At 48.1% G+C, this 24,162-nt stretch overlaps 1 protein-coding gene across 2 annotated transcripts in view; it reads right to left on the reverse strand.

The window, feature by feature from the left end:
- The window catches only part of NPR2 (natriuretic peptide receptor 2), a 234,070-nt gene that overhangs the window by 13,307 nt on the left and 196,601 nt on the right, over positions 1–24,162 (reverse strand). The gene's annotated exons all lie outside the window — the stretch shown is intronic.

The raw sequence follows: 24,162 nt of genomic DNA on the forward strand, positions 1-24,162 counted from the left end.
CCGTATACTATACAGAGGAGATGGAGGGATCTGTATATAGGACACTATAAGCCGTATACTATACAGGGGAGATGGGGGGATCTGTATATAGGACACTATAAGCCGTATACTATACAGAGGAGATGGGGGGATCTGTATATAGGACACTATAAGCCATATACTATACAGAGGAGATGGGGGGATCTGTATATAGGACACTATAAGCCGTACACTATACAGAGGAGATGGAGGGATCTGTATATAGGACACTATAAGCCGTATACTATACAGAGGAGATGGAGGGATCTGTATATAGGACACTATAAGCCGTATACTATACAGGGGAGATGGGGGGATCTGTATATAGGACACTATAAGCCGTATACTATACAGAGGAGATGGGGGGATCTGTATATAGGACACTATAAACTATATACTATACAGAGGAGATGGGGGGATCTGTATATAGGACACTATAAGCCGTATACTATACAGAGGAGATGGAGGGATCTGTATATAGGACTCTATAAGCAGTATACTATACAGAGGAGATGGGGGGGATCTGTATATAGGACACTATAAGCCGTATACTATACAGAGGAGATGGGGGGATCTGTATATAGGACACTATAAGCCATATACTATACAGAGGAGATGGGGGGGATCTGTATATAGGACAATATAAGCTGTATACTATACAGAGGAGATGGGGGGGATCTGTATATAGGACACTATAAGCCATATACTATACAGAGGAGATGGAGGGATCTGTATATAGGACACTATAAGCCATATACTATACAGGGGAGATGGAGGGATCTGTATATAGGACACTATAAGCTGTATACTATACAGAGGAGATGGGGGGATCTGTATATAGGACACTATAAGCCATATACTATACAGAGGAGATGGAGGGATCTGTATATAGGACACTATAAGCCGTATACTATACAGGGGAGATGGGGGGATCTGTATATAGGACACTATAAGCCGTATACTATACAGGGGAGATGGAGGGATCTGTATATAGGACACTATAAGCCGTATACTATACAGGGGAGATGGGGGGATCTGTATATAGGACACTATAAGCCGTATACTATACAGAGGAGATGGTGGGATCTGTATATAGGACACTATAAGCCGTATACTATACAGAGGAGATGGAGGGATCTGTATATAGGACACTATAAGCCATATACTATACAGAGGAGATGGAGGGATCTGTATATAGGACACTATAAGCCGTATACTATACAGGGGAGATGGGGGGATCTGTATATAGGACACTATAAGCCGTATACTATACAGAGGAGATGGGGGGATCTGTATATAGGACACTATAAGCCGTATACTATACAGAGGAGATGGAGGGATCTGTATATAGGACACTATAAGCCATATACTATACAGAGGAGATGGAGGGATCTGTATATAGGACACTATAAGCCGTATACTATACAGAGGAGATGGAGGGATCTGTATATAGGACACTATAAGCCGTATACTATACAGAGGAGATGGAGGGATCTGTATATAGGACACTATAAGCTGTATACTATACAGAGGAGATGGAGGGATCTGTATTTAGGACACTATAAGCTGTATACTATACAGAGGAGATGGAGGGATCTGTATATAGGACACTATAAGCCATATACTATACAGAGGAGATGGAGGGATCTGTATATAGGACACTATAAGCCGTATACTATACAGAGGAGATGGAGGGATCTGTATATAGGACACTATAAGCCATATACTATACAGAGGAGATGGGGGGATCTGTATATAGGACACTATAAGCCGTATACTATACAGAGGAGATGGAGGGATCTGTATATAGGACACTATAAGCTGTATACTATACAGAGGAGATGGAGGGATCTGTATATAGGACACTATAAGCCGTATACTATACAGAGGAGATGGGGGGATCTGTATATAGGACACTATAAGCCGTATACTATACAGAGGAGATGGAGGGATCTGTATATAGGACACTATAAGCTGTATACTATACAGAGGAGATGGAGGGATCTGTATATAGGACACTATAAGCCGTATACTATACAGAGGAGATGGAGGGATCTGTATATAGGACACTATAAGCCATATACTATACAGAGGAGATGGGGGGGATCTGTATATAGGACACTATAAGCCATATACTATACAGAGGAGATGGGGGGATCTGTATATAGGACACTATAAGCCGTATACTATACAGAGGAGATGGAGGGATCTGTATATAGGACACTATAAGCTGTATACTATACAGAGGAGATGGAGGGATCTGTATATAGGACACTATAAGCCATATACTATACAGAGGAGATGGGGGGGATCTGTATATAGGACACTATAAGCCATATACTATACAGAGGAGATGGGGGGATCTGTATATAGGACACTATAAGCCGTATACTATACAGGGGAGATGGGGGGATCTGTATATAGGACACTATAAGCTGTATACTATACAGAGGAGATGGAGGGATCTGTATATAGGACACTATAAGCCATATACTATACAGAGGAGATGGGGGGGATCTGTATATAGGACACTATAAGCCATATACTATACAGAGGAGATGGGGGGATCTGTATATAGGACACTATAAGCCGTATACTGTACAGAGTAGATGGGGGGATCTGTATATAGGACACTATAAGCCATATACTATACAGAGGAGATGGGGGGATCTGTATATAGGACACTATAAGCCATATACTATACAGAGGAGATGGAGGGATCTGTATATAGGACACTATAAGCCGTATACTATACAGGGGAGATGGGGGGATCTGTATATAGGACACTATAAGCCATATACTGTACAGAGTAGATGGGGGGATCTGTATATAGGACACTATAAGCCGTATACTATACAGGGGAGATGGGGGGATCTGTATATAGGACACTATAAGCCATATACTATACAGAGGAGATGGAGGGATCTGTATATAGGACACTATAAGCCGTATACTATACAGGGGAGATGGGGGGATCTGTATATAGGACACTATAAGCCATATACTATACAGAGGAGATGGAGGGATCTGTATATAGGACACTATAAGCCGTATACTATACAGAGGAGATGGGGGGGATCTGTATATAGGACACTATAAGCCGTATACTATACAGAGTAGATGGGGGGATCTGTATATAGGACACTATAAGCCATATACTATACAGAGGAGATGGGGGGATCTGTATATAGGACACTATAAGCCATATACTATACAGAGGAGATGGGGGGATCTGTATATAGGACACTATAAGCCGTATACTATACAGAGTAGATGGAGGGATCTGTATATAGGACACTATAAGCCATATACTATACAGGGGAGATGGAGGGATCTGTATATAGGACACTATAAGCCGTATACTATACAGGGGAGATGGAGGGATCTGTATATAGGACACTATAAGCCGTATACTATACAGAGGAGATGGAGGGATCTGTATATAGGACACTATAAGCCGTATACTATACAGAGGAGATGGGGGGATCTGTATATAGGACACTATAAGCTATATACTATACAGAGGAGATGGAGGGATCTGTATATAGGACACTATAAGCCATATACTATACAGAGGAGATGGAGGGATCTGTATATAGGACACTATAAGCCGTATACTATACAGGGGAGATGGGGGGATCTGTATATAGGACACTATAAGCCATATACTATACAGAGGAGATGGAGGGATCTGTATATAGGACACTATAAGCCGTATACTATACAGAGGAGATGGGGGGATCTGTATATAGGACACTATAAGCCATATACTATACAGAGGAGATGGGGGGATCTGTATATAGGACACTATAAGCTATATACTATACAGAGGAGATGGAGGGATCTGTATATAGGACACTATAAGCCGTATACTATACAGGGGAGATGGAGGGATCTGTATATAGGACACTATAAGCCATATACTATACAGGGGAGATGGTGGGATCTGTATATAGGACACTATAAGCTGTATACTATACAGAGGAGATGGGGGGATCTGTATATAGGACACTATAAGCCGTATACTATACAGGGGAGATGGAGGGATCTGTATATAGGACACTATAAGCCATATACTATACAGAGGAGATGGAGGGATCTGTATATAGGACACTATAAGCCGTATACTATACAGAGGAGATGGGGGGGATCTGTATATAGGACACTATAAGCCGTATACTATACAGAGGAGATGGAGGAATCTGTATATAGGACACTATAAGCCGTATACTATACAGAGGAGATGGGGGGGATCTGTATATAGGACACTATAAGCCATTTACTATACAGAGGAGATGGGGGGGATCTGTATATAGGACACTATAAGCCGTATACTATACAGAGGAGATGGAGGGATCTGTATATAGGACACTATAAGCCGTATACTGTACAGAGGAGATGGAGGGATCTGTATATAGGACACTATAAGCCGTATACTATACAGAGGAGATGGGGGGGATCTGTATATAGGACACTATAAGCCGTATACTATACAGAAGGGATGGAGGGATCTGTATATAGGACACTATAAGCCGTATACTATACAGAGTAGATGGGGGGATCTGTATATAGGACACTATAAGCCATATACTATACAGAGGAGATGGGGGGATCTGTATATAGGACACTATAAGCTATATACTATACAGAGGAGATGGGGGGATCTGTATATAGGACACTATAAGCCGTATACTATACAGGGGAGATGGAGGGGTCTGTATATAGGACACTAAAAGCCATATACTATACAGGGGAGATGGTGGGATCTGTATATAGGACACTATAAGCCATATACTATACAGGGGAGATGGAGGGATCTGTATATAGGACTCTATAAGCTGTATACTATACAGAGGAGATGGAGGGATCTGTATATAGGACACTATAAGCCGTATACTATACAGGGGAGATGGGGGGGATCTGTATATAGGACACTATAAGCCATATACTATACAGGGGAGATGGGGGGGTCTGTATATAGGACACTATAAGCCGTATACTATACAGAGGAGATGGAGGGATCTGTATATAGGACACTATAAGCCATATACTATACAGAGGAGATGGGGGGATCTGTATATAGGACACTATAAGCCGTATACTATACAGAGGAGATGGTGGGATCTGTATATAGGACACTATAAGCCGTATACTATACAGAAGGGATGGAGGGATCTGTATATAGGACACTATAAGCCGTATACTATACAGAGTAGATGGGGGGATCTGTATATAGGACACTATAAGCCATATACTATACAGAGGAGATGGGGGGATCTGTATATAGGACACTATAAGCTATATACTATACAGAGGAGATGGGGGGATCTGTATATAGGACACTATAAGCCGTATACTATACAGGGGAGATGGAGGGGTCTGTATATAGGACACTAAAAGCCATATACTATACAGGGGAGATGGTGGGATCTGTATATAGGACACTATAAGCCATATACTATACAGAGGAGATGGAGGGATCTGTATATAGGACTCTATAAGCTGTATACTATACAGAGGAGATGGAGGGATCTGTATATAGGACACTATAAGCCGTATACTATACAGGGGAGATGGGAGGGATCTGTATATAGGACACTATAAGCCGTATACTATACAGAGGAGATGGTGGGATCTGTATATAGGACACTATAAGCCGTATACTATACAGGGGAGATGGGGGGATCTGTATATAGGACACTATAAGCCATATACTATACAGGGGAGATGGGGGGGATCTGTATATAGGACACTATAAGCCATATACTATACAGGGGAGATGGAGGGATCTGTATATAGGACACTATAAGCCGTATACTATACAGGGGAGATGGGGGGATCTGTATATAGGACACTATAAGCCATATACTATACAGGGGAGATGGGGGGGATCTGTATATAGGACACTATAAGCCGTATACTATACAGAGGAGATGGGGGGATCTGTATATAGGACACTATAAGCCGTATACTATACAGAGGAGATGGGGGGATCTGTATATAGGACACTATAAGCCGTATACTATACAGAGGAGATGGAGGGATCTGTATATAGGACACTATAAGCCGTATACTATACAGAGGAGATGGGGGGATCTGTATATAGGACACTATAAGCCGTATACTATACAGAGGAGATGGAGGGATCTGTATATAGGACACTATAAGCCGTATACTATACAGGGGAGATGGAGGGATCTGTATATAGGACACTATAAGCTGTATACTATACAGAGGAGATGGGGGGGATCTGTATATAGGACACTATAAGCCGTATACTATACAGAGGAGATGGGGGGGTCTGTATATAGGATACTATAAGCCGTATACTATACAGAGGAGATGGAGGGATCTGTATATAGGACACTATAAGCCATATACTATACAGAGGAGATGGAGGGATCTGTATATAGGACACTATAAGCCGTATACTATACAGAGGAGATGGGGGGATCTGTATATAGGACACTATAAGCCGTATACTATGCAGGGGAGATGGAGGGATCTGTATATAGGACACTATAAGCCATATACTATACAGAGGAGATGGAGGGATCTGTATATAGGACACTATAAGCCGTATACTATACAGAGGAGATGGAGGGATCTGTATATAGGACACTATAAGCCGTATACTATGCAGGGGAGATGGAGGGATCTGTATATAGGACACTATAAGCCGTATACTATACAGAGGAGATGGGGGGATCTGTATATAGGACACTATAAGCCGTATACTATACAGAGTAGATGGGGGGATCTGTATATAGGACACTATAAGCCATATACTATACAGAGGAGATGGGGGGATCTGTATATAGGACACTATAAGCTATATACTATACAGAGGAGATGGAGGGATCTGTATATAGGACACTATAAGCCGTATACTATACAGAGGAGATGGGGGGATCTGTATATAGGACACTATAAGCCGTATACTATGCAGGGGAGATGGAGGGATCTGTATATAGGACACTATAAGCCATATACTATACAGAGGAGATGGAGGGATCTGTATATAGGACACTATAAGCCGTATACTATACAGAGGAGATGGAGGGATCTGTATATAGGACACTATAAGCCGTATACTATGCAGGGGAGATGGAGGGATCTGTATATAGGACACTATAAGCCATATACTATACAGAGGAGATGGGGGGATCTGTATATAGGACACTATAAGCCGTATACTATACAGGGGAGATGGGGGGATCTGTATATAGGACACTATAAGCCATATACTATACAGAGGAGATGGAGGGATCTGTATATAGGACACTATAAGCCGTATACTATACAGAGGAGATGGGGGGATCTGTATATAGGACACTATAAGCCGTATACTATACAGAGTAGATGGGGGGATCTGTATATAGGACACTATAAGCCATATACTATACAGAGGAGATGGGGGGATCTGTATATAGGACACTATAAGCCGTATACTATACAGAGGAGATGGAGGGATCTGTATATAGGACACTATAAGCTATATACTATACAGAGGAGATGGAGGGATCTGTATATAGGACACTATAAGCTGTATACTATACAGAGGAGATGGAGGGATCTGTATATAGGACACTATAAGCCGTATACTATACAGAGGAGATGGAGGGATCTGTATATAGGACACTATAAGCCATATACTATACAGAGGAGATGGAGGGATCTGTATATAGGACACTATAAGCCGTATACTATACAGAGGAGATGGAGGGATCTGTATATAGGACACTATAAGCCATATACTATACAGAGGAGATGGAGGGATCTGTATATAGGACACTATAAGCCGTATACTATACAGAGGAGATGGGGGGGATCTGTATATAGGACACTATAAGCCGTATACTATACAGAGGAGATGGAGGGATCTGTATATAGGACACTATAAGCCGTATACTATACAGAGGAGATGGGGGGGATCTGTATATAGGACACTATAAGCCGTATACTATACAGGGGATGGAGGGATCTGTATATAGGACACTATAAGCCGTATACTATACAGAGGAGATGGGGGGGATCTGTATATAGGACACTATAAGCCGTATACTATACAGAGGAGATGGAGGGATCTGTATATAGGACACTATAAGCCGTATACTATACAGAGGAGATGGTGGGATCTGTATATAGGACACTATAAGCCGTATACTATACAGAGGAGATGGAGGGATCTGTATATAGGACACTATAAGCCGTATACTATACAGAGTAGATGGGGGGATCTGTATATAGGACACTATAAGCTATATACTATACAGAGGAGATGGGGGGATCTGTATATAGGACACTATAAGCCGTATACTATACAGGGGAGATGGAGGGGTCTGTATATAGGACACTATAAGCCATATACTATACAGAGGAGATGGGGGGGATCTGTATATAGGACACTATAAGCCGTATACTATACAGAGGAGATGGGGGGGATCTTTATATAGGACACTATAAGCCGTATACTATACAGAAGGGATGGAGGGATCTGTATATAGGACACTATAAGCCGTATACTATACAGAGTAGATGGGGGGATCTGTATATAGGACACTATAAGCCATATACTATACAGAGGAGATGGGGGGATCTGTATATAGGACACTATAAGCTATATACTATACAGAGGAGATGGGGGGATCTGTATATAGGACACTATAAGCCGTATACTATACAGGGGAGATGGAGGGGTCTGTATATAGGACACTATAAGCCATATACTATACAGAGGAGATGGTGGGATCTGTATATAGGACACTATAAGCCGTATACTATACAGAGGAGATGGGGGGATCTGTATATAGGACACTATAAGCCGTATACTATACAGAGGAGATGGAGGGATCTGTATATAGGACACTATAAGCCGTATACTATACAGAGGAGATGGGGGGGATCTGTATATAGGACACTATAAGCCGTATACTATACAGAAGGGATGGAGGGATCTGTATATAGGACACTATAAGCCGTATACTATACAGAGTAGATGGGGGGATCTGTATATAGGACACTATAAGCTATATACTATACAGAGGAGATGGGGGGATCTGTATATAGGACACTATAAGCCGTATACTATACAGGGGAGATGGAGGGGTCTGTATATAGGACACTATAAGCCATATACTATACAGGGGAGATGGAGGGATCTGTATATAGGACTCTATAAGCTGTATACTATACAGAGGAGATGGAGGGATCTGTATATAGGACACTATAAGCCATATACTATACAGAGGAGATGGAGGGATCTGTATATAGGACACTATAAGCCATATACTATACAGAGGAGATGGAGGGATCTGTATATAGGACACTATAAGCCGTATATTATACAGGGGAGATGGGGGGATCTGTATATAGGACACTATAAGCCGTATACTATACAGAGGAGATGGAGGGATCTGTATATAGGACACTATAAGCCATATACTATACAGAGGAGATGGAGGGATCTGTATATAGGACACTATAAGCCATATACTATACAGAGGAGATGGAGGGATCTGTATATAGGACACTATAAGCCGTATATTATACAGGGGAGATGGAGGGATCTGTATATAGGACACTATAAGCCGTATACTATACAGAGGAGATGGAGGGATCTGTATATAGGACACTATAAGCCGTATACTATACAGAGGAGATGGAGGGATCTGTATATAGGACACTATAAGCTGTATACTATACAGAGGAGATGGTGGGATCTGTATATAGGACACTATAAGCCATATACTATGCAGAGGAGATGGGGGGATCTGTATATAGGACACTATAAGCCGTATACTATACAGAGGAGATGGAGGGATCTGTATATAGGACACTATAAGCCATATACTATACAGAGGAGATGGAGGGATCTGTATATAGGACACTATAAGCCGTATACTATACAGGGGAGATGGAGGGATCTGTATATAGGACACTATAAGCTGTATACTATACAGAGGAGATGGAGGGATCTGTATATAGGACACTATAAGCCGTATACTATACAGGGGAGATGGAGGGATCTGTATATAGGACACTATAAGCTGTATACTATACAGAGGAGATGGAGGGATCTGTATATAGGACACTATAAGCCGTATACTATACAGAGGAGATGGGGGATCTGTATATAGGACACTATAAGCCGTATACTATACAGGGGAGATGGAGGGATCTGTATATAGGACACTATAAGCCGTATACTATACAGAGGAGATGGAGGGGTCTGTATATAGGACACTATAAGCCGTATACTATACAGAGGAGATGGGGGGATCTGTATATAGGACACTATAAGCCATATACTATACAGAGGAGATGGAGGGATCTGTATATAGGACACTATAAGCCGTATACTATACAGAGGAGATGGGGGGATCTGTATATAGGACACTATAAGCCATATACTATACAGAGGAGATGGGGGGATCTGTATATAGGACACTATAAGCCATATACTATACAGAGGAGATGGTGGGATCTGTATATAGGACTCTATAAGCTGTATACTATACAGAGGAGATGGGGGATCTGTATATAGGACACTATAAGCCGTATACTATACAGAGGAGATGGAGGGATCTGTATATAGGACTCTATAAGCTGTATACTATACAGAGGAGATGGAGGGATCTGTATATAGGACACTATAAGCCGTATACTATACAGAGGAGATGGTGGGATCTGTATATAGGACACTATAAGCCATATACTATACAGAGGAGATGGGGGGATCTGTATATACGACACTATAAGCCGTATACTATACAGAGGAGATGGAGGGATCTGTATATAGGACTCTATAAGCTGTATACTATACAGAGGAGATGGAGGGATCTGTATATAGGACACTATAAGCCGTATACTATACAGAGGAGATGGTGGGATCTGTATATAGGACACTATAAGCCATATACTATACAGAGGAGATGGGGGGATCTGTATATACGACACTATAAGCCGTATACTATACAGAGGAGATGGAGGGATCTGTATATAGGACTCTATAAGCTGTATACTATACAGAGGAGATGGGGGGATCTGTATATAGGACACTATAAGCCATATACTATACAGAGGAGATGGGGGGATCTGTATATAGGACACTATAAGCCGTATACTATACAGAGGAGATGGGGGGATCTGTATATAGGACACTATAAGCCGTATACTATACAGAGGAGATGGGGGGATCTGTATATAGGACACTCTAAGCCGTATACTATACAGAGGAGATGGAGGGATCTGTATATAGGACTCTGTAAGCCGTATACTATACAGGGGAGATGGAGGGATCTGTATATAGGACTCTATAAGCCATATACTATACAGGGGAGATGGGGGGATCTGTATATAGGACTCTGTAAGCCGTATACTATACAGGGGAGATGGAGGGATCTGTATATAGGACTCTATAAGCTGTATACTATACGGCTGGGGTTGTATGTAAGACATGTTAGTAAAACAGCCATCGCTTTAGAAAAAATATAATAAAACTTGTTTGTAGTCTACTGCCTCGTTATAGAAGGTTCTCTGCTCCTAGAGGAGACTACCATTGACGTTTCTGTCCATCCTGGGTAATGCTGTATGTGGAGCACCCCACACGCCCCGTCGCCCCAAGAACATCCGCTCACAGTGCAGCATCATAGGGAGTGGAGAACTGTTCGAAGGAAAGATGGACGGCAGTCAGTGTAGGACAATGCCGGAGGAAGCCTTCTGCCAGAGATGGGGATGGAGGGTCTCCGTCCAGCGGGACAGGGGACCTAAATGTACTGGTGTAGCTACACTGGAGGGTCTAAGGGGAGACATGCACATGAAGCTTGCCGGGCACCAACACAACCGTCTCACTGGAGGTAATTGGAGCAATTTTACCTTCAAGAATAGGCAAAAAATCCATAGAGCGCAGCTAGAAGAGTGCAAGAGAAAGGGTGGCTCCACCAGGTGTTGGCTGTCATTGGGTACTCGCGCACATTACAGTTCTCTGTCTTTTTGGCTTAATTATCCTTTAACAGTTAAAAATATTTTGTACATCTGAGCATTGGGGTGTTGTGGGATCATATGGTCAAACCCCCCAAAATCCAGGTTGTGACACAACAAGAAGGAAAAGCACAAAGAGGCTGAATACTTTCACAAGGCACTGTAGCCTCCATGTCAGAGAGAAGCAGAAGGTCGGGTTCATGGTGTAGCCACCTCTGGGTCTCCCCAATAGTGAGAACATAGGGTCCCTGGACCCTTGTCTGGCATTCTAGAAAGGAATATATGAGTGAGGTGGCCGGTTATGGAAGTTGCCACAACCCCTCATCTAGTGCAAAGAGTCACATACATGAGCGGTTTCCCCTGTGGAATGCCAACTGGGAAGGAAACCCTCTTCTCATGATAGTTGGGATTCCTAGCAGTGAAACTGGCACCAAGCAAACATTTATCACATACTTCTGATATGCCATTAATGAAGGGGGGGGGGGGGGAGACGCCTCCGAGCGTCCATCTACAACCCCAATTCCAAAAACGTTGTGTAAAATGTAAATGAAACAAGAATGCAATAATTTGTAACATATCAGAGGAGGGGGGAGCATTGTTCCATTTCATTTATAGCTCATTTAGAAATTACTGGCGGCATCATATCTTACAAACATTGGGACAAGGCCTGTGTCCACCATTGTGCAGCATCCAGCCATGCTGTTGTGATGCATGTAGTATATGGTGGAAGGTCTGGACTGCAGGCGGCTGGTTCACCCCGGACTCTTCTCCTGTGAAGCTGTAGTGATGGATGTAGTATATGGTGGAAGGTCTGGACTGCAGGCGGCCGGTTCACCCCGGACTCTTCTGTGAAGCCATGCTGTTGTGATGGATGTAGTATATGGTGGAAGGTCCAGACTGCAGGCGGCCGGTTCACCACGGACTCTTCTCCTGTGAAGCTGTAGTGATGGATGTAGTATATGGTGGAAGGTCTGGACTGCAGGCGGCCGGTTCACCCCGGACTCTTCTGTGAAGCCATGCTGTTGTGATGGATGTAGTATATGGTGGAAGGTCTGGACTGCAGGCGGCTGGTTCACCCCGGACTCTTCTCCTGTGAAGCTGTAGTGATGGATGTAGTATATGGTGGAAGGTCTGGACTGCAGGCGGCCGGTTCACCCCGGACCCTTCTCCTGTGAAGCCATGCTGTTGTGATGGATGTAGTATATGGTGGAAGGTCTGGACTGCAGGTGGCCGGTTCACCTCAGACCCTTCTCCTGTGAAGCTGTTGTGATGGATGTAGTATATGGTGGAAGGTCTGGACTGCAGGCGGCCGGTTCACCCCGGACTCTTCTCCTGTGAAGCTGTTGTGATGGATGTAGTATATGGTGGAAGGTCTGGACTGCAGGCAGCCGGTTCACCCCGGACTCTTCTCCTGTGAAGCTGTAGTGATGGATGTAGTATATGGTGGAAGGTCTGGACTGCAGGCGGCCGGTTCATCCTGGACTCTTCTCCTGTGAAGCCATGCTGTTGTGATGGATGTAGTATATGATGGAAGGTCTGGACTGCAGGCGGCCGGTTCACCTCAGACCCTTCTCCTGTGAAGCCATGCTGTTGTGATGGATGCTTTATATGGGGGAAGGTCTGGACTGCCGGCGGTTGGTTCACCCCGGACTCTTCTCCTGTGAAGCTGTTGTGATGGATGTAGTATATGGTGGAAGGTCTGGACTGCAGGCGGCCGGTTCACCCCAGACTCTTCTCCTGTGAAGCCATGCTGTTGTGATGGATGTAGTATATTGTGGAAAGTCCGGACTGCAGGCGGCCGCTTCACCCCAGACTCTTCTCCTGTGAAGCCATGCTGTTGTGATGGATGTAGTATATTATGGAAGGTCTGGAATGCAGGTGGCCGGTTCACCCCGGACTCTTCTCCTGTGAAGCCATGCTGTTGTGATGCATGTAGTATATGGTGGAAGGTCAGGACTGCAGGCGGCTGGTTCACCCCGGACTCTTCTCTTGTGAAGCTGTAGTGATGGATGTAGTATATGGTGGAAGGTCTGGACTGCAGGCGGCCGGTTCACCCCGGACTCTTCTCCTGTGAAGCCATGCTGTTGTGATGGATGTAGTATATTGTGGAAAGTCCGGACTGCAGGCGGCCGGTTCACCCCAGACTCTTCTCCTGTGAAGCCATGCTGTTGTGATGGATGTAGTATATAGTGGAAGGTCTGGACTGCAGGCGGCCGGTTCACCTCAGACCCTTCTCCTGTGAAGCCATGCTGTTGTGATGGATGTAGTATATGGTGGAAGGTCGGGACTGCAGGCGGCCGATTCACCCCGGACTCTTCTCCTGTGAAGCCATGCTGTTGTGATGGATGTAGTATATGGTGGAAGGTCTGGTCTGCAGACGGCCGGTTCACCCCGGACCCCTTCTCCTGTGAAGCCATGCTGTTGTGATGGATGTAGTATATGGTGGAAGGCATAGACTGCAGGCAGCCTGTTCACCCCGGACTCTTCTTCTGTGAAGCCATGCTGTTATGATGGATGTAGTATATGGTGGAAGGTCTGGACTGCAGGCGGCCAGTTCACCCCGGACTCTTCTCCTGTGACTCTGTTGTGATGGATGTTGAATATGTTGGAAGGTCTGGACTGCAGGTGGCTGGTTCACCTCAGACCCTTCTCCTGTGAAGCCATGCTGTTGTGATGGATGTAGTATATGGTGGAAGGTCCGGACTGCAGGCAGCCAGTTCACCCCGGACTCTTCTCCTGTGAAGCTGTTGTGATGGATGTAGTATATGATGGAAGGTCTGGACTGCAGGCAGCCTGTTCACCCCGGACTCTTCTCCTGTGAAGCCATGCTGTTGTGATGGATGAAGTATATGGTGGAAGGTCTGGCCTGCAGGCGTCCGGTTCCCCCAGACTCTTCTCCTGTGAAGCCATGCTGTTGTGATGGATGTAGTATATGGTGGAAGGTCCAGACTGCAGGCAGCCGGTTCACCCCGGACCCTTCCCCTGTGAAGCCATGCTGTTGTGATGGATGTAGTATATGGTGGAAGGTCTGGACTGCAGGCGGCCGGTTCACCCCGGACCCTTCTCCTGTGAAGCCATGCTGTTGTGATGAATGTAGTATATGGTGGAAGGTCCAGACTGCAGGCGGCCGGTTCACCCCGGACTCTTCTCCTGTGAAGCCATGCTGTTGTGATGGATGTAGTATATAGTGGAAGGTCTGGACTGCAGGCGGCCGGTTAACCTCAGACCCTTCTCCTGTGAAGCCATGCTGTTGTGATGGATGTAGTATATGGTGGAAGGTCAAGACTGCAGGCGGCCGGTTCACCCCGGACTCTTCTCCTGTAAAGCTGTTGTGATGGATGCAGTATATGGTGGAAGGTCCAGACTGCAGGCGGACGGTTCACCCCGGACTCTTCTCCTGTGAAGCCATGCTGTTGTGATGGATGTAGTATATGGTGGAAGGTCCAGACTGCAGGCAGCCGGTACACCCCGGACCCTTCCCCTGTGAAGCCATGCTGTTGTGATGGATGTAGTATATGGTGGAAGGTCTGGACTGCAGGCGGCCGGTTCACCCCGGACCCTTCTCCTGTGAAGCCATGCTGTTGTGATGAATGTAGTATATGGTGGAAGGTCCAGACTGCAGGCGGCCGGTTCACCCCGGACTCTTCTCCTGTGAAGCCATGCTGTTGTGATGGATGTAGTATATAGTGGAAGGTCTGGACTGCAGGCGGCCGGTTAACCTCAGACCCTTCTCCTGTGAAGCCATGCTGTTGTGATGGATGTAGTATATGGTGGAAGGTCAAGACTGCAGGCGGCCGGTTCACCCCGGACTCTTCTCCTGTAAAGCTGTTGTGATGGATGCAGTATATGGTGGAAGGTCCAGACTGCAGGCGGACGGTTCACCCCGGACTCTTCTCCTGTGAAGCCATGCTGTTGTGATGGATGTAGTATATAGTGGAAGGTCTGGACTGCAGGCGGCCGGTTAACCTCAGACCCTTCTCCTGTGAAGCCATGCTGTTGTGATGGATGTAGTATATAGTGGAAGGTCAAGACTGCAGGCGGCCGGTTCACCCCGGACTCTTCTCCTGTAAAGCTGTTGTGATGGATGCAGTATTTGGTGGAAGGTCTGGACTGCAGGCGGACGGTTCACCCTGGACCCTTCTCCTGTGAAGCCATGCTGTTGTGATGGATGTAGTATATGGTGGAAGGTCTGGCCTGCAGGCGTCCGGTTCCCCCAGACTCTTCTCCTGTGAAGCCATGCTGTTGTGATGGATGTAGTATATGGTGGAAGGTCCAGACTGCAGGCAGCCGGTCCACCCCGGACCCTTCCCCTGTGAAGCCATGCTGTTGTGATGGATGTAGTATATAGTGGAAGGTCTGGACTGCAGGCGGCCGGTTCACCCCGGACCCTTCTCCTGTGAAGCCATGCTGTTGTGATGGATGTAGTATATGGTGGAAGGTCTGGACTGCAGGCAGCCTGTTCACCCCGGACTCTTCTTCTGTGAAGCCATGCTGTTGTGATGGATGTAGTATATGGTGGAAGGTCGGGACTGCAGGCGGTCGGTTCACCCCGGACCCTTCTCCTGTGAAGCCATGCTGTTGTGATGGATGTAGTATATGATGGAAGGTCTGGACTGCAGGCGGCCGGTTCACCTCAGACCCTTCTCCTGTGAAGCCATGCTGTTGTGATGGATGCTTTATATGGGGGAAGGTCTGGACTGCCGGCGGTTGGTTCACCCCGGACTCTTCTCCTGTGAAGCTGTTGTGATGGATGTAGTATATGGTGGAAGGTCTGGACTGCAGGCGGCCGGTTCACCCCAGACTCTTCTCCTGTGAAGCCATGCTGTTGTGATGGATGTAGTATATTGTGGAAAGTCCGGACTGCAGGCGGCCGCTTCACCCCAGACTCTTCTCCTGTGAAGCCATGCTGTTGTGATGGATGTAGTATATTATGGAAGGTCTGGAATGCAGGTGGCCGGTTCACCCCGGACTCTTCTCCTGTGAAGCCATGCTGTTGTGATGCATGTAGTATATGGTGGAAGGTCAGGACTGCAGGCGGCTGGTTCACCCCGGACTCTTCTCTTGTGAAGCTGTAGTGATGGATGTAGTATATGGTGGAAGGTCTGGACTGCAGGCGGCCGGTTCACCCCGGACTCTTCTCCTGTGAAGCCATGCTGTTGTGATGGATGTAGTATATTGTGGAAAGTCCGGACTGCAGGCGGCCGGTTCACCCCAGACTCTTCTCCTGTGAAGCCATGCTGTTGTGATGGATGTAGTATATAGTGGAAGGTCTGGACTGCAGGCGGCCGGTTCACCTCAGACCCTTCTCCTGTGAAGCCATGCTGTTGTGATGGATGTAGTATATGGTGGAAGGTCGGGACTGCAGGCGGCCGATTCACCCCGGACTCTTCTCCTGTGAAGCCATGCTGTTGTGATGGATGTAGTATATGGTGGAAGGTCTGGTCTGCAGACGGCCGGTTCACCCCGGACCCCTTCTCCTGTGAAGCCATGCTGTTGTGATGGATGTAGTATATGGTGGAAGGCATAGACTGCAGGCAGCCTGTTCACCCCGGACTCTTCTTCTGTGAAGCCATGCTGTTATGATGGATGTAGTATATGGTGGAAGGTCTGGACTGCAGGCGGCCAGTTCACCCCGGACTCTTCTCCTGTGACTCTGTTGTGATGGATGTTGAATATGTTGGAAGGTCTGGACTGCAGGTGGCTGGTTCACCTCAGACCCTTCTCCTGTGAAGCCATGCTGTTGTGATGGATGTAGTATATGGTGGAAGGTCCGGACTGCAGGCAGCCAGTTCACCCCGGACTCTTCTCCTGTGAAGCTGTTGTGATGGATGTAGTATATGATGGAAGGTCTGGACTGCAGGCAGCCTGTTCACCCCGGACTCTTCTCCTGTGAAGCCATGCTGTTGTGATGGATGAAGTATATGGTGGAAGGTCTGGCCTGCAGGCGTCCGGTTCCCCCAGACTCTTCTCCTGTGAAGCCATGCTGTTGTGATGGATGTAGTATATGGTGGAAGGTCCAGACTGCAGGCAGCCGGTTCACCCCGGACCCTTCCCCTGTGAAGCCATGCTGTTGTGATGGATGTAGTATATGGTGGAAGGTCTGGACTGCAGGCGGCCGGTTCACCCCGGACCCTTCTCCTGTGAAGCCATGCTGTTGTGATGAATGTAGTATATGGTGGAAGGTCCAGACTGCAGGCGGCCGGTTCACCCCGGACTCTTCTCCTGTGAAGCCATGCTGTTGTGATGGATGTAGTATATAGTGGAAGGTCTGGACTGCAGGCGGCCGGTTAACCTCAGACCCTTCTCCTGTGAAGCCATGCTGTTGTGATGGATGTAGTATATGGTGGAAGGTCAAGACTGCAGGCGGCCGGTTCACCCCGGACTCTTCTCCTGTAAAGCTGTTGTGATGGATGCAGTATATGGTGGAAGGTCCAGACTGCAGGCGGACGGTTCACCCCGGACTCTTCTCCTGTGAAGCCATGCTGTTGTGATGGATGTAGTATATGGTGGAAGGTCCAGACTGCAGGCAGCCGGTACACCCCGGACCCTTCCCCTGTGAAGCCATGCTGTTGTGATGGATGTAGTATATGGTGGAAGGTCTGGACTGCAGGCGGCCGGTTCACCCCGGACCCTTCTCCTGTGAAGCCATGCTGTTGTGATGAATGTAGTATATGGTGGAAGGTCCAGACTGCAGGCGGCCGGTTCACCCCGGACTCTTCTCCTGTGAAGCCATGCTGTTGTGATGGATGTAGTATATAGTGGAAGGTCTGGACTGCAGGCGGCCGGTTAACCTCAGACCCTTCTCCTGTGAAGCCATGCTGTTGTGATGGATGTAGTATATGGTGGAAGGTCAAGACTGCAGGCGGCCGGTTCACCCCGGACTCTTCTCCTGTAAAGCTGTTGTGATGGATGCAGTATATGGTGGAAGGTCCAGACTGCAGGCGGACGGTTCACCCCGGACTCTTCTCCTGTGAAGCCATGCTGTTGTGATGGATGTAGTATATAGTGGAAGGTCTGGACTGCAGGCGGCCGGTTCACCTCAGACCCTTCTCCTGTGAAGCCATGCTTTTGTGATGGATGTAGTATATGGTGAAAGGTCAAGACTGCAGGCGGCCGGTTCACCCTGGACTCTTCTCCTGTAAAGCTGTTGTGATGGATGCAGTATATGGTGGAAGGTCCAGACTGCAGGCAGCCGGTTCACCCTGGACCCTTCCCCTGTGAAGCCATGCTGTTGTGATGGATGTAGTATATGGTGGAAGGTCTGGACTGCAGGCGGCCGGTTCACACCGGACCCTTCTCCTGTGAAGCCATGCTGTTGTGATGGATGTAGTATACGGTGCAAGGTCTGGACTGCAGGCGGCCGGTTCACCCCGGACTCTTCTCCTGTGAAGCTGTTGTGATGGATGTAGTATATGGTGGAAGGTCTGGACTGCAGGCGGCCGGTTCACCCCGGACTCTTCTCCTGTAAAGCTGTTGTGATGGATGCAGTATATGGTGGAAGGTCTGGACTGCAGGCGGACGGTTCACCCCGGACCCTTCTCCTGTGAAGCCATGCTGTTGTGATGAATGTAGTATATGGTGGAAGGTCCAGACTGCAGGCGGCCGGTTCACCCCGGACTCTTCTCCTGTGAAGCCATGCTGTTGTGATGGATGTAGTATATAATGGAAGGTCTGGACTGCAGGCGGCCGGTTCACCTCAGACCCTTCTCCTGTGAAGCCATGCTGTTGTGATGAATGTAGTATATGGTGGAAGGTCCAGACTGCAGGCGGACGGTTCACCCTGGACCCTTCTCCTGTGAAGCCATGCTGTTGTGATGAATGTAGTATTTGGTGGAAGGTCTGGACTGCAGGCGGACGGTTCACCCTGGACCCTTCTCCTGTGAAGCCATGCTGTTGTGATGGATGTAGTATATGGTGGAAGGTCTGGCCTGCAGGCGTCCGGTTCCCCCAGACTCTTTTCCTGTGAAGCCATGCTGTTGTGATGGATGTAGTATATGGTGGAAGGTCCAGACTGCAGGCAGCCGGTCCACCCCGGACCCTTCCCCTGTGAAGCCATGCTGTTGTGATGGATGTAGTATATAGTGGAAGGTCTGGACTGCAGGCGGCCGGTTCACCCCGGACCCTTCTCCTGTGAAGCCATGCTGTTGTGATGGATGTAGTATATGGTGGAAGGTCTGGACTGCAGGCAGCCTGTTCACCCCGGACTCTTCTTCTGTGAAGCCATGCTGTTGTGATGGATGTAGTATATGGTGGAAGGTCGGGACTGCAGGCGGTCGGTTCACCCCGGACCCTTCTCCTGTGAAGCCATGCTGTTGTGATGGATGTAGTATATGGTGGAAGGTCTGGACTGCAGGCAGCCAGTTCACCCCGGACTCTTCTTCTGTGAAGCCATGCTGTTGTGATGGATGTAGTATATGGTGGAAGGTCGTGACTGCAGGCGGTCGGTTCACCCTGGACCCTTCTCCTGTGAAGCCATGCTGTTGTGATGGATGTAGTATATGGTGGAAGGTCTGGACTGCAGGCGGCCGGTTCACCCCGGACCCTTCTCCTGTGAAGCCATGCTGTTGTGATGGATGTAGTATATGGTGGAAGGTCGGGACTGCAGGCAGCCTGTTCACCCCGGACTCTTCTTCTGTGAAGCCATGCTGTTGTGATGGATGTAGTATATGGTGGAAGGTCTGGACTGCAGGCGGCCGGTTCACCCCATACTCTTCTCCTGTGACTCTGTTGTGATGGATGTAGTATATGATGGAAGGTCTGGACTGCAGGCGGCCGGTTCACCCCGGACTCTTCTCCTGTAAAGCTGTTGTGATGGATGCAGTATATGGTGGAAGGTCTGGACTGCAGGCGGACGGTTCACCCCGGACCCTTCTCCTGTGAAGCCATGCTGTTGTGATGAATGTAGTATATGGTGGAAGGTCCAGACTGCAGGCGGCCGGTTCACCCCGGACTCTTCTCCTGTGAAGCCATGCTGTTGTGATGGATGTAGTATATAATGGAAGGTCTGGACTGCAGGCGGCCGGTTCACCTCAGACCCTTCTCCTATGAAGCCATGCTGTTGTGATGGATGTAGTATATGGTGGAAGGTCAAGACTGCAGGCGGCCGGTTCACCCCGGACTCTTCTCCTGTAAAGCTGTTGTGATGGATGCAGTATATGGTGGAAGGTTTGGACTGCAGGCGGACGGTTCACCCTGGACCCTTCTCCTGTGAAGCCATGCTGTTGTGATGGATGTAGTATATGGTGGAAGGTCTGGACTGCAGGCGGCCGGTTCCCCCAGACTCTTCTCCTGTGAAGCCATGCTGTTGTGATGGATGTAGTATATGGTGGAAGGTCCAGACTGCAGGCAGCCGGTCCACCCCGGACCCTTCCCCTGTGAAGCCATGCTGTTGTGATGGATGTAGTATATGGTGGAAGGTCTGGACTGCAGGCGGCCGGTTCACCCCGGACCCTTCTCCTGTGAAGCCATGCTGTTGTGATGGATGTAGTATATGGTGGAAGGTCTGGACTGCAGGCAGCCTGTTCACCCCGGACTCTTCTTCTGTGAAGCCATGCTGTTGTGATGGATGTAGTATATGGTGGAAGGTCGTGACTGCAGGCGGTCGGTTCACCCCGGACCCTTCTCCTGTGAAGCCATGCTGTTGTGATGGATGTAGTATATGGTGGAAGGTCTGGACTGCAGGCAGCCAGTTCACCCCGGACTCTTCTCCTGTGAAGCTGCTGTGATGGATGCAGTATATGGTGGAAGTTTTGGACTGCAGGCAGCCGGTTCACCCCGGACCCTTCTCCTGTGAAGCCATGCTGTTGTGATAGATGTAGTATATGGTGGAAGGTCTGGACTGCAGGCAGCCAGTTCACCCCGGACTCTTCTCCTGTAAAGCTGTTGTGATGGATGCAGTATATGGTGGAAGGTCTGGACTGCAGGCGGACGGTTCACTCTGGACCCTTCTCCTGTGAAGCCATGCTGTTGTGATGGATGTAGTATATGGTGGAAGGTCTGGCCTGCAGGCGTCCGGTTCCCCCAGACTCTTCTCCTGTGAAGCCATGCTGTTGTGATGGATGTAGTATATGGTGGAAGGTCCAGACTGCAGGCAGCCGGTCCACCCCGGACCCTTCCCCTGTGAAGCCATGCTGTTGTGATGGATGTAGTATATGGTGGAAGGTCTGGACTGCAGGCAGCCGGTTCACCCCGGACTCTTCTTCTGTGAAGCCATGCTGTTGTGATGGATGTAGTATATGGTGGAAGGTCGGGACTGCAGGCGGTCGGTTCACCCCGGACCCTTCTCCTGTGAAGCCATGCTGTTGTGATGGATGTAGTATATGGTGGAAGGTCTGGACTGCAGGCAGCCAGTTCACCCCGGACTCTTCTTCTGTGAAGCCATGCTGTTGTGATGGATGTAGTATATGGTGGAAGGTCGTGACTGCAGGCGATCGGTTCACCCTGGACCCTTCTCCTGTGAAGCCATGCTGTTGTGATGGATGTAGTATATGGTGGAAGGTCTGGACTGCAGGCGGCCGGTTCACCCCGGACCCTTCTCCTGTGAAGCCATGCTGTTGTGATGGATGTAGTATATGGTGGAAGGTCTGGACTGCAGGCAGCCTGTTCACCCCGGACTCTTCTTCTGTGAAGCCATGCTGTTGTGATGGATGTAGTATATGGTGGAAGGTCTGGACTGCAGGCGGCCGGTTCACCCCGTACTCTTCTCCTGTGACTCTGTTGTGATGGATGTAGTATATGATGGAAGGTCTGGACTGCAGGCGGCCGGTTCACCCCGGACTCTTCTCCTGTGAAGCCATGCTGTTGTGATGGATGTAGTATATGGTGGAAGGTCGGGACTGCAGGCGGCCGGTTCACCCCGGACTCTTCTCCTGTGAAGCTGTTGTGATGGATGTAGTATATGATGGAAGGTCTGGACTGCAGGCAGCCTGTTCACCCCGGATTCTTCTCCTGTGAAGCTGTTGTGATGAATGTAGTATATGGTGGAAGGTCCAGACTGCAGGCAGCCGGTTCACCCCGGACCCTTCTCCTGTGAAGCCCATGTGATGGATGTAGTATATGGTGGAAGGTCTGGACTGCAGGCGGCTGGTTCACCCAGAACTCTTCTCCTGTGAAGCTGCTGTGATGGATGTAGTATATGGTGGAAGTTCTGGACTGCAGGCAGCCGGTTCACCCCGGACCCTTCTCCTGTGAAGCCATGCTCTTGTGATGGATGTAGTATATGGTGGAAGGTCTGGACTGCAGGCAGCCAGTTCACCCCGGACTCTTCTTCTGTGAAGCCATGCTGTTGTGATGGATGTAGTATATGGTGGAAGGTCGGGACTGCAGGCGGCCGGTTCACCCCGGACCCTTCTCCTGTGAAGCCATGCTGTTGTGATGGATGTAGTGTATGGTGGAAGGTCTGGACTGCAGGCGGCCGGTTCGCCCCGGACTCTTCTCCTGTGACTCTGTTGTGATGGATGTAGTATATGATGGAAGGTCTGGACTGCAGGCGGCCGGTTCACCCCGGACTCTTCTCCTGTGAAGCCATGCTGTTGTGATGGATGTAGTATATGGTGGAAGGTTGGGACTGCAGGCGGTCGGTTCACCCCTGACCCTTCTCCTGTGAAGCCATGCTGTTGTGATGGATGTAGTATATGGTGGAAGGTCTGGACTGCAAGCAGCCTGTTCACCCCGGACTCTTCTCCTGTGACTCTGTTGTGATGGATGTAGTATATGATGGAAGGTCTGGACTGCAGGCAGCCTGTTCACCCCGGACTCTTCTCCTGTGAAGCCATGCTGTTGTGATGGATGTAGTATATGGTGGAAGGTCCGGACTGCAGGCGGCCGGTTCACCCCGGACTCTTCTCCTGTGAAGCTGTTGTGATGGATGTAGTATATGATGGAAGGTCTGGACTGCAGGCAGCCTGTTCACCCCGGATTCTTCTCCTGTGAAGCTGTTGTGATGAATGTAGTATATGGTGGAAGGTCCAGACTGCAGGCAGCCAGTTCACCCCGGACCCTTCTCCTGTGAAGCCCATGTGATGGATGTAGTATATGGTGGAAGGTCTGGACTGCAGGCGGCTGGTTCACCCAGAACTCTTCTCCTGTGAAGCTGCTGTGATGGATGTAGTATATGGTGGAAGGTCTGGACTGCAGGCAGCCTGTTCACCCCGGACTCTTCTG

This window comes from Eleutherodactylus coqui, chromosome 5, assembly GCF_035609145.1.
Source record: "Eleutherodactylus coqui strain aEleCoq1 chromosome 5, aEleCoq1.hap1, whole genome shotgun sequence".
In the NCBI taxonomy this organism is placed as follows: Eukaryota; Metazoa; Chordata; class Amphibia; order Anura; family Eleutherodactylidae; genus Eleutherodactylus; species Eleutherodactylus coqui.